We start from the raw sequence: 12,389 nt of genomic DNA on the forward strand, positions 1-12,389 counted from the left end.
GAGAGGGACATCAGTTGCACCACAGGGCGGGAGGAGGGTGCCTAGCACGATACATTTTCTTTCTTCGGTAAGCATTATTTTGTGTTTGGTACTTTTGGAATCTTGGTTTTTCATTTTGATTTTAAAATGAACATTTTCATATTTGGAATGTACTTACTCGGTTTTTCCTCACAGCAGGTCAACGTGTGTGTAATTGAAACATTATGGTCCAATTGAGTACATTTTTTTAGAGAGGGACATCAGTTGCACCACAGGGCGGGAGGAGTGTGCCTAGCACGATACATTTAATTTCTTCGGTAAGCATTTTTTTGTGTTTGATACTTTTGGGATTTTGGTTTTTCATGTTGATTTTACATTGACCTTTTTCATGTTTGGAATGTACTAACTCGTTTTTCCCTCACAGCAGGTCAAGGTGTGTGTGGTTGCAATATTATGGTCCCATTGAGTACATTTTTGGAGAGAGGGACGTCAGTTGTACCACAGGGCAGTAGGAGGGTGCCTAGCTCGATACATTTTCTTCCTTTGGTAAGCATTATTTTGTGTTTGATACTTTTGGAATTTTGGTTTTTCATGTTGATTTCATAATGACCTTTTTCATGTTTGAAATGTACTAACTCGTTATTTCCTCACAGCAGGTCAACGTGTGTGTGGTTGCAACATTACAGTCCCATTGAGTACATTTTTGGAGAGAGGGACATCAGTTGCACCACAGGGCGGGAGGAGGGGGCGTGGCACGATACATTTCGTTTCTTTGGTAAGCATGATTATATGTTTGATACTTTTGGAATTTTGGTTTTTCATGTTGATTTTAAAATGACCTTTTTCATGTTTGGAATGTACTAACTCGTTTTTTCCTCACGGCATTTCAACGTGTGTGTGGTTGCAACATTATGGTAACATTGAGTACATTTTTGGAGAGAGGGACATCAGTTGCACCACAGGGCGGGAGGAGGGTATCTAGCACGATACATTTTCTTTCTTCGGTAAGCATTATTTTATGTTTGATACTTTTGGAATTTTGGTTTTTCATGTTGATTTTAAAATGACCTTTTTCATGTTTGGAATGTACTAACTCGTTTTTTCCTCACAGCAGGTCGACGTGTGTGTGGTAGCAACATTATGGTCTCATTGAGTACATTTTTGGAGAGAGGGACAGCAGTTGCACCACAGGGCAGGAGGAGGGTGCCTATCACGATACATTTTCTTTCTTCGGTAAGCATTATTTTGTGTTTGATACTTTTGGAATCTTGGTTTTTCATTTTGATTTTAAAATGACCTTTTTCATATTTGGAATGTACTAACTCGTTGTTTCCTCACAACAGGTCAACGTGTGTGTGGTTGCATAATTATGATCCCATTGAGTACATTTTTGGAGAGAGGGACATCAGTTGCACCACAGGGCGGGAGGAGGGTGCCTAGCACGATACATTTTCTTTCTTCGGTAAGCATTTTTTTGTGTTTGATACTTTTAGAATTTTGGTTTTTCATGTTGATTTTAAAATGACCTGTTTCATGTTTGGAAAGTACTAACTCGATTTTTCCTCACAGCTGGTCAAAGTGTGTGTGGTTGCAACATAATGGTCCCACTGAGTACATTTTTGGAGAGAAGGACATCAGTTACACCACAGGGCGGTAGGAGGGCGCCTAGCACGATACATTTTCTTTCTTCGGTAAGCATTATTTTGTGTCTGATACTTTTGGAATTTTGATTTTTCATGTTGATTTTAGAATGACCTTTTTCATGTTTGAAATGTACTTTCTCGTTTTTTCCTCACAGCAGGTCAACGTGTGTGTGGTTGCAACATTATGGTCCCATTGAGTACATTTTTGGAGAGAGGGACATTAGTTGCACCACAGGGCGGGAAGAGGGTGCCTAGCACGATACATTTTGTTTCTTCGGTAAGCATTTTTTTGTGTTTGATACTTTCGGAATTTTGGTTTTTCATTTTGATTTTAAAATGACCTTTTTCATGTTTGGAATGTACTAACTCGTTTTTTCCTCACAGCAGGTCAACGTGTGTGTGGTTGCAACATTATGGTCCCATTGAGTACATTTTTGGAGAGAGGGACATCTGTTGCACCACAGGGCGGGAGGAGGGTGCCTAGCACGATACATTTTCATTCTTCGGTAAGCATTATTTTGTGTTTGATGCTTTTGGAATTTTGGTTTTTCATGTTGATTTTAAAATGACCTTTTTCATGTTTGGAATGTACTAACTCGTTTTTTCCTCACAGCAGGTCAACGTGTGTGTTGTTGCAACATTATGGTCCCATTGAGTACATTTTTGGAGAGAGGGACATCAGTTGCACCACAGGGCGGGAGGAGGGTGCCTAGCACGATACAATTTCTTTCTTCGGTAAGCATTTTATTGTGTTTCATACATTTCCAATTTTGGTTTTTCATGTTGATTTTAAAATGACCTTCTTCATGTTTGGAATGTACTAACTCGTTTTTTCCTAACAGCAGGTCAACGTGTGTGTGGTTGCAACATTATGGTCCAATTGAGTACATTTTTTTAGAGAGTGACATCAGTTGCACCACAGGGCGGGAGGTGGGTGCCTAGCACGATACATCTTCTTTCTTCGATAAGCATTTTTTTGTGTTTGATACTTTTGGAATTTTGGTTTTTCATGTTGATTTTACAGTGACCTTTTTCATGTTTGTAGTGTTCTAACTTGTTTTTCCCTCACAGCAGGTCAAAGTGTGTGTGGTTGCAATATTATGGTCCCATTGAGTACATTTTTGGAGAGAGGGACATCAGTTGTACCACAGGGCAGTAGGAGGGTGCCTAGCTCGATACATTTTTTTTCTTCGGTAAGCTTTATTTTGTGTTTGATACTTTTGGAATTTTGGTTTTTCATGTTGATTTTAAAATGACCTTTTTCATGTTTGGAATGTAATAACTCGTTTTTTCCTCACAGCAGGTCAACGTGTGTGTGGTTGCGACATAATGCTCCCATTGAGTAAATGCTTGGAGAGAGGGACATCAGTTGCCCCACAGGGCGGGAGGAGGGTGCCTAGAACGATACATTTTCTTTCTTCGGTAAGCATTTTTTTGTGTGTTGATACTTTTAGAATTTTGGTTTTTCATGTTGAATTTAAAATGACCTTTTTCATGTTTGGAATGTACTAACTCGTTTTTTCCTCACAGCAGGTCAACGTGGTTGCAACATTATGGTCTCATTGAGTACATTTTTGGAGAGAGGGACATCAGATGCACCACAGGGCGGGAGGAGGGTGCCTAGCACGATACATTTTCTTTCTTCGGTAAGCATTCTTTTGTGTTTGGTACTTTTGGAATCTTGGTTTTTCATTTTGATTCTAAAATGACCTTTTTCATATTTGGAATGTACTAACTCGGTTTTTCCTCACAGCAGGTCAATGTGTGTGTAATTGAAACATTATGGTCCAATTGAGTACATTATTTTAGAGAGGGACATCAGTTGCACCACAGGGCGGGAGGAGTGTGCCTAGCACGATACATTTTCTTTCTTCGGTAAGCATTTTTTTGTGTTTGATACTTTTGGGATTTTGGTTTTTCATGTTGATTTTACAATGACCTTTTTCATGTTTGGAATGTACTAACTCGTTTTTCCCTCACAGCAGGTCAAGGTGTGTGTGGTTGCAATATTATGGTCCCATTGAGTACATTTTTGGAGAGAGGGACATCAGTTGTACCACAGGGCAGTAGGAGGGTGCCTAGCTCGATACATTTTCATCCTTCGGTAAGCATTATTTTGTGTTTTATACTTTTGGAATTTTGGTTTTTCATGTTGATTTCAAAATGACCTTTTTCATGTTTGAAATGTACTAACTCGTTTTTTCCTCACATCAGGTCAACGTGTGTGTGGTTGCAACATTACAGTCCCATTGAGTACATTTTTGGAGAGAGGGACATCAGTTGCACCACAGGGCGGGAGGAGGGTGCCTGGCACGATACATTTCGTTTCTTCGGTAAGCATGATTATATGTTTGATACTTTTGGAATTTTGGTTTTTCATGTTGATTTTAAAATGACCTTTTTCATGTTTGAAATGTACTAACTCGTTTTTTCCTCACGGCATTTCAACGTGTGTGTGGTTGCAACATTATGGTAACATTGAGTACATTTTTGGAGAGAGGGACATCAGTTGCACCACAGGGTGGGAGGAGGGTGCCTAGCACGATACATTTTCTTTCTTCGGTAAGCATTTTTTTGTGTTTGATACTTTTGGAATTTTGGTTTTTCATGTTGATTTTAAAATGACCTTTTTCATGTTTGGAATGTACTAACTCGTTTTTTCCTCACAGCAGGTCAACGTGTGTGTGGTTGCAACATTATGGTCTCATTGAGTACATTTTTGGAGAGAGGGACATCAGTTGCACCACAGGGCGGGAGGAGGGTGCCTATCACGATACATTTTCTTTCTTCGGTAAGCATTATTTTGTGTTTGATACTTTTGGAATCTTGGTTTTTCATTTTGATTTTAAAATGACCTTTTTCATATTTGGAATGTACTAACTCGTTGTTTCCTCACAACAGGTCAACGTGTGTGTGGTTGCATCATTATGATCCCATTGAGTACATTTTTGGAGAGAGGGACATCAGTTGCACCACAGGGCGGGAGGAGGGTGCCTAGCACGATACATTTTCTTTCTTCGGTAAGCATTTTTTTGTGTTTGATATTTTTAGAATTTTGGTTTTTCATGTTGATTTTAAAATGACCTGTTTCATGTTTGGAATGTACTAACTCGTTTTTTCCTCACAGCTGGTCAACGTGTGTGTGGTTGCAACATTATGGTCCCACTGAGTACATTTTTGGAGAGAAGGACATCAGTTACACCACAGGGCGGGAGGAGGGCGCCTAGCACGATACATTTTCTTTCTTCGGTAAGCATTTTTTTGTGTCTGATACTTTTGGAATTTTGATTTTTCATGTTGATTTTAAAATGACCTTTTTCATGTTTGAAATGTACTTTCTCGTTTTTTCCTCACAGCAGGTCAACGTGTGTGTGGTTGCAACACTATGGTCCCATTGAGTACATTTTTGGAGAGAGGGACATCTGTTGCACCACAGGGCGGGAGGAGGGTGCCTAGCAAGATACATTTTCATTCTTCGGTAAGCATTATTTTGTGTTTGATGCTTTTGGAATTTTGGTTTTTCATGTTGATTTTAAAATGACCTTTTTAATGTTTGTAATGTACTAACTCGTTTTTTCCTCACAGCAGGTCAACGTGTGTGTTGTTGCAACATTATGGTCCCATTGAGTACATTTTTGGAGAGAGGGACATCAGTTGCACCACAGGGCGGGAGGAGGGTGCCTAGCATGATACAATTTCTTTCTTCGGTAAGCATTTTATTGTGTTTCATACATTTCCAATTTTGGTTTTTCATGTTGATTTTAAAATGACCTTCTTCATGTTTGGAATGTACTAACTCGTTTTTTCCTAACAGCAGGTCTACGTGTGTGTGGTTGCAACATTATGGTCCAATTGAGTACATTTTTTTAGAGAGGGACATCGTTTGCACCACAGGGCGGGAGGAGGGTGCCTAGCACGATACATCTTCTTTCTTCGATAAGCATTTTTTTGTGTTTGATACTTTTGGAATTTTGGTTTTTCATGTTGATTTTACAGTGACCTTTTTCATGTTTGTAGTGTTCTAACTTGTTTTTCCCTCACAGCAGGTCAACGTGTGTGTGGTTGCAATATTATGGTCCCATTGAGTACATTTTTGGAGAGAGGGACATCAGTTGTACCACAGGGCAGTAGGAGGGTGCCTAGCTCGATACATTTTTTTTCTTCGGTAAGCTTTATTTTGTGTTTGATACTTTTGGAATTTTGGTTTTTCATGTTGATTTTAAAATGACCTTTTTCATGTTTGAAATGTACTAACTCGTTTTTTCCTCACAGCAGGTCAACGTGTGTGTGGTTGCGACATAATGCTCCCATTGAGTAAATGCTTGGAGAGAGGGACATCAGTTGCCCCACAGGGCGGGAGGAGGGTGCCTAGCACGATACATTTTCTTTCTTCGGTAAGCATTTTTTTGTGTGTTGATACTTTTAGAATTTTGGTTTTTCATGTTGAATTTAAAATGACCTTTTTCATGTTTGGAATGTACTAACTCGTTTTTTCCTCACAGCAGGTCAACGTGGTTGCAACATTATGGTCTCATTAAGTACATTTTTGGAGAGAGGGACATCAGTTGCACCACGGGGCTGGAGGAGGGTGCCTAGCACGATACATTTTCTTTCTTCGGTAAGCATTATTTTGTGTTTGGTACTTTTGGAATCTTGGTTTTTCATTTTGATTTTAAAATGACCTTTTTCATATTTGGAATGTACTAACTCGGTTTTTCCTCACAGCAGGTCAATGTGTGTGTAATTGAAACATTATGGTCCAATTGAGTACATTTTTTTAGAAAGGGACATCAGTTGCACCACAGGGCGGGAGGAGTGTGCCTAGCACGATACATTTTCTTTCTTCGGTAAGCATTTTTTTGTGTTTGATACTTTTGGGATTTTGGTTTTTCATGTTGATTTTACAATGACCTTTTTCATGTTTGGAATGTACTAACTCGTTTTTCCCTCACAGCAGGTCAAGGTGTGTGTGGTTGCAATATTATGGTCCCTTTGAGTACATTTTTGGAGAGAGGGACATCAGTTGTACCACAGGGCAGTAGGAGGGTGCCTAGTTCGATACATTTTCTTCCTTCGGTAAGCATTATTTTGTGTTTGATACTTTTGGAATTTTGGTTTTTCATGTTGATTTCAAAATGACCTTTTTCATGTTTGAAATGTACTAACTCGTTTTTTCCTCACAGCAGGTCAACGTGTGTGTGGTTGCAACATTACAGTCCCATTGAGTACATTTTTGGAGAGAGGGACATCAGTTGCACCACAGGGCGGGAGGAGGGTGCCTGGCACGATACATTTCGTTTCTTCGGTAAGCATGATTATATGTTTGATACTTTTGGAATTTTGGTTTTTCATGTTGATTTTACAATGACCTTTTTCATATTTGGAATGTACTAACTCGTTGTTTCCTCACAACAGGTCAACGTGTGTGTGGTTGCATCATTATGATCCCATTGAGTACATTTTTGGAGAGAGGGACATCAGTTGCACCACAGGGCGGGAGGAGGGTGCCTAGCACGATACATTTTCTTTCTTCGGTAAGCATTTTTTTGTGTTTGATACTTTTAGAATTTTGGTTTTTCATGTTGATTTTAAAATGACCTGTTTCATGTTTGGAATGTACTAACTCGTTTTTTCCTCACAGCTTGTCAACGTGTGTGTGGTTGCAACATTATGGTCCCACTGAGTACATTTTTGGAGAGAAGGACATCAGTTACACCACAGGGCGGGAGGAGGGCGCCTAGGACGATACATTTTCTTTCTTCGGTAAGCATTTCTTTGTGTCTGATACTTTTGGAATTTTGATTTTTCATGTTGATTTTAAAATGACCTTTTTCATGTTTCAAATGTACTTTCTCGTTTTTTCCTCACAGCAGGTCAACGTCTGTGTGGTTGCAACATTATGGTCCCATTGAGTACATTTTTGGAGAGAGGGACATTAGTTGCACCACAGGGCGGGAAGAGGGTGCCTAGCACGATACATTTTGTTTCTTCGGTAAGCATTTTTTTGTGTTTGATACTTTCGGAATTTTGGTTTTTCATGTTGATTTTAAAATGACCTTTTTCATGTTTGGAATGTACTAACTCGTTTTTTCCTCACAGCAGGTCAACGTGTGTGTGGTTGCAACATTATGGTCCCATTGAGTACATTTTTGGAGAGAGGGACATCTGTTGCACCACAGGGCGGGAGGAGGGTGCCTAGCACGATACAATTTCTTTCTTCGGTAAGCATTTTATTGTGTTTCATACATTTCCTATTTTGGTTTTTCATGTTGATTTTAAAATGGCCTTCTTCATGTTTGGAATGTACTAACTCGTTTTTTCCTCACAGCAGGTCAACGTGTGTGTTGTTGCAACATTATGGTCCCATTGATTACATTTTTGGAGAGAGGGACATCAGTTGCACCACAGGGCGGGAGGAGGGTGCCTAGCACGATACATCTTCTTTCTTCGATAAGCATTTTTTTGTGTTTGATACTTTTGGAATTTTGGTTTTTCATGTTGATTTTACAGTGACCTTTTTCATGTTTGTAGTGTTGTAACTTGTTTTTCCCTCACAGCAGGTCAACGTGTGTGTGGTTGCAATATTATGGTCCCATTGAGTACATTTTTGGAGAGAGGGATATCAGTTGTACCACAGGGCAGTAGGAGGGTGCCTAGCTCGATACATTTTCTTTCTTCGGTAAGCATTACTTTGTGTTTGATACATTTGGAATTTTGGTTTTTCATGTTGATTTCAAAATGACCTTTTTCATGTTTGAAATGTACTAACTCGTTTTTTCCTCACAGCAGGTCAACGTGTGTGTGGTTGCAACATTACAGTCCCAATGAGTACATTTTTGGAGAGAGAGACATCAGTTATCATTTGCACCAAAGGGCAGGAGGAGGGTGCCTAGCACGATACATTTCCTTTCTTCGGTAAGCATTTTTTTGTTTTTGATACTTTTGGAATTTTGGTTTTTCATGTTGATTTTAAAATGACCTTTTTCATGTTTGAAATGTACTAACTTGTTTTTTCCTCACAGCAGGTCAACGTGTTTGTGGTTGCAACATTACGGTCCCATTGAGTACATTTTTGGAGAGAGGGACATCAGTTGCTCCACAGGGCGGGTGGAGGGTGCCTAGCACGGTACATTTCCTTTCTTCGGTAAGCATTATTATATGTTTGATACTTTTGGAATTTTGGTTTTTCGTGTTGATTTTAAAATGACCTTTGTCATGTTTTAAATGTACTAACTCGTTTTTTCCTCACAGCATTTCAACGTGTTTGTGGTTGCAACATTACGGTCCCATTGAGTACATTTTTGGAGAGAGGGACATCAGTTGCACCACTGGGCGGGAGGAGGGTGCCTAGCATGATACATTTTCCTTCTTCGGTAAGCATTATTTTGTGTTTGATACTTTTGGAATTTTGGTTTTTCATGTTGATTTTAAAATGACCTTTTTCATGTTTGGAATGTACTAACTCGATTTTTCCTCACAGCAGGTCAACATGTGTGTGGTTGCAACATTATGGTCCCATTGAGTACATTTTTGGAGAGAGAGACATCAGTTGCACCACTGGGCGGGCGGAGGGTGCCTAGCACGATACATTTTCTTTCTTCGGTAAGCATTTTTTTGTGTTTGATACTTTCGGAATTTTGGTTTTTCATTTTGATTTTAAAATGACCTTTTTCATGTTTGGAATGTACTAACTCGTTTTTTCCTCACAGCAGGTCAACGTGTGTGTGGTTGCAACATTATGGTCTCATTGAGTACATTTTTGGAGAGAGGGACATCAGTTGCACCACAGGGCGTGAGGAGGGTGCCTAGCACGATACATTTTCTTTCTTCGGTAAGCATTATTTTGTGTTTGATACTTTTGGAATTTTGGTTTTTCATGTTGATTTCGAAATGACCTTTTTTATGTTTGAAATGTACTAACTGGTTTTTTCCTCACAGCATTACAACGTGTGTGTGGTTGCAACATTATGGTCCCATTGAGTACATTTTTGGAGAGAGGGACATCAGTTGCACCACAGGGCGGGAGGAGGGTGCCTAGCACGAAACATTTCCTTTCTTCGGTAAGCATTATTATATGTTTGATACTTTTGGAATTTTGGTTTTTCGTGTTGATTTTAAAATGACCTTTTTCATGTTTGAAATGTACTAACTCGTTTTTTCCTCACAGCATTACAACGTGTGTGTGGTTGCAACATTATGGTCCCATTGAGTACATTTTTGGAGAGAGGGACATCAGTTGTACCACAGGGCGGTAGGAGGGAGCCTAGCACGGTACATTTTATTTCTTTGATAAGCATTTTTTTCTGTTTGATACTTTTGGAATTTTGGTTTTTCATGTTGATTTTACAATGACCATTTTCATGTTTGGAGTGTAAAAACTCGTTTTTCCCTCACAGCAGGTCAACGTGTGTGTGGTTGCAACATTATGGTCCCATTGAGTACATTTTTGGAGAGAGGGACATCAGTTGTACCACAGGGCAGTAGGAGGGTGCCTAGCTCGATACATTTTTTTTCTTCGGTATGCATTATTTTGTGTTTGATACCTTTGGACTTTTGGTTTTTCATGTTGACTTCAAAATGACCTTTTTCATGTTTGAAATGTGCTAACTCGTTTTTTCCTCACAGCAGGTCAACGTGTGTGTGGTTGCAACATTACAGTGCCATTGAGTACATTTTTGGAGAGAGGGACATTAGTTGCACCAAAGGACAGGAGGAGGGTGCCTAGCACGATACATTTCCTTTCTTCGGTAAGCATTTTTTTGTGTTTGATACTTTTGGAAATTTGGTTTTTCATGTTGATTTTAAAATGACCTTTTTCATGTTTGAAATGTACTAACTCGTATTTTCCTCACAGCAGGTCAACGTGTGTGTGGTTGCAACATTACGGTCCCATTGAGTACATTTTTGGAGAGAGGGTCATCAATTGCACCACAGGGCGGGAGGAGGGTGCCTAGCACGATACATTTCCTTTCTTCGGTAAGCATTATTATATGTTTGATACTTTTGGAATTTTGGTTTTTCATGTTGATTTTAAAATAACCTTTTTCATGTTTGAAATGTACTAACTCGTTTTTTCCTCACAGCATTTCTACGATTGTGTGATTGCAACATTATGGTCCCATTGAGTACATTTTTGGAGAGAGGGACATCAGTTGCACCACAGGGCGGGAGGAGGGTGCCTAGCACGATACATTTTCTTTCTTCGGTAAGCATTTTTTTGTGCTGATACTTTTGGAATTTTGGTTTTTCATGTTGATTTTAAAATGTCCTTTTTCATGTTTGGAATGTACTAACTCGTTTTTTCCTCACAGCAGGTCTACGTGTGTGTGGTTGCAACATTATGGTCTCATTGAGTACATTTTTGGAGAAAGGGACTTCAGTTGCACCACAGGGGGGGAGGAGGGTGCCTAGCACGATACATTTTCTTTCTTCGGTAAGCATTATTTTGTGTTTGATACTTTTGGAATTTCGGTTGTTCATTTTGATTTTAAAATGACCTTCTTCATGTTTGGAATGTACTAACTCGTTTTTTCCTCGCAACAGGTCAACGTGTGTGTGGTTGCAACATTATGGTCCCATTGAGTTCATTTTTGGAGAGAGGGACATCAGTTGCACCACAGGGCGGGAGGAGGGTGCCTAGCACGATACATTTTCTTTCTTCGGTAAGCATTTTTTTGTGTTTGATACTTTTGGAATTTTGGTTTTTCATGTTGATTTTAAAATGACCTTTTTCATGTTTGGAATGTACTAACTCGTTTTTTCCTCACAGCAGGTCTACGTGTGTGTGGTTGCAACATTATGGTCCCATTGACTACATTTTTGGAGAGAGGGACATCAGTTGCACCACAGGGCGGGAGGAGGGTGCCTAGCACAATACATTTTCTTTCTTCGGTAAGCATTATTTTGTGTTTGATACTTTTGGAATTTTGGTTTTTCATGTTGATTTTAAAATGACCTTTTTCATGTTTGGAATGTACTAACTCGTTTTTTCCTCACAGCAGGTCTACGTATGTGTGGTTGCAACATTATGGTCCCATTGACTACTTTTTTGGAGAGAGGGACATCAGTTGCACCACAGGGCGGGAGGAGGGTGCCTAGCACGATACATTTTCTTTCTTTGGTAAGCAATTTTTTGTGTTTGATACTTTTGGAATTTTGGTTTTTCATGTTGATTTTAAAATGACCTTTTTCATGTTTGGAATGTACTAACTCGTTTTTTCCTCACAGCAGGTCAACGTGTGTGTGGTTGCAACATTATGGTCCCATTGAGTAAATTTTTGGAGAGAGGGACATCAGTTGCACCACAGGGCGGGAGGAGGGTGCCTAGCACGATACATTTTCTTTTTTCGGTAAGCATTATTTTGTGCTTGATACTTTTGGAATTTTGGTTTTTCATGGTGATTTTACAATGACCTTTTTCATGTTTGGAATGTACTAACTCGTTTTTTCCTCACAGCACTTCAACGTGTGTGTTGTTGCAACATTATGGTAACATTGATTACATTTTTGGAGAGAGGGACATCAGTTGCACCACAGGGCGGGAGGAGGGTGCCTAGCACGATACATCTTCTTTCTTCGATAAGCATTTTTTTGTGTTTGATACTTTTGGAATTTTGGTTTTTCATGTTGATTTTACAGTGACCTTTTTCATGTTTGTAGTGTTGTAACTTGTTTTTCCCTCACAGCAGGTCAACGTGTGTGTGGTTGCAATATTATGGTCCCATTGAGTACATTTTTGGAGAGAGGGATATCAGTTGTACCACAGGG

This window comes from Schistocerca cancellata, unplaced genomic scaffold (assembly GCF_023864275.1).
Source record: "Schistocerca cancellata isolate TAMUIC-IGC-003103 unplaced genomic scaffold, iqSchCanc2.1 HiC_scaffold_1092, whole genome shotgun sequence".
NCBI classification, from domain to species: domain Eukaryota; kingdom Metazoa; phylum Arthropoda; class Insecta; order Orthoptera; family Acrididae; genus Schistocerca; species Schistocerca cancellata.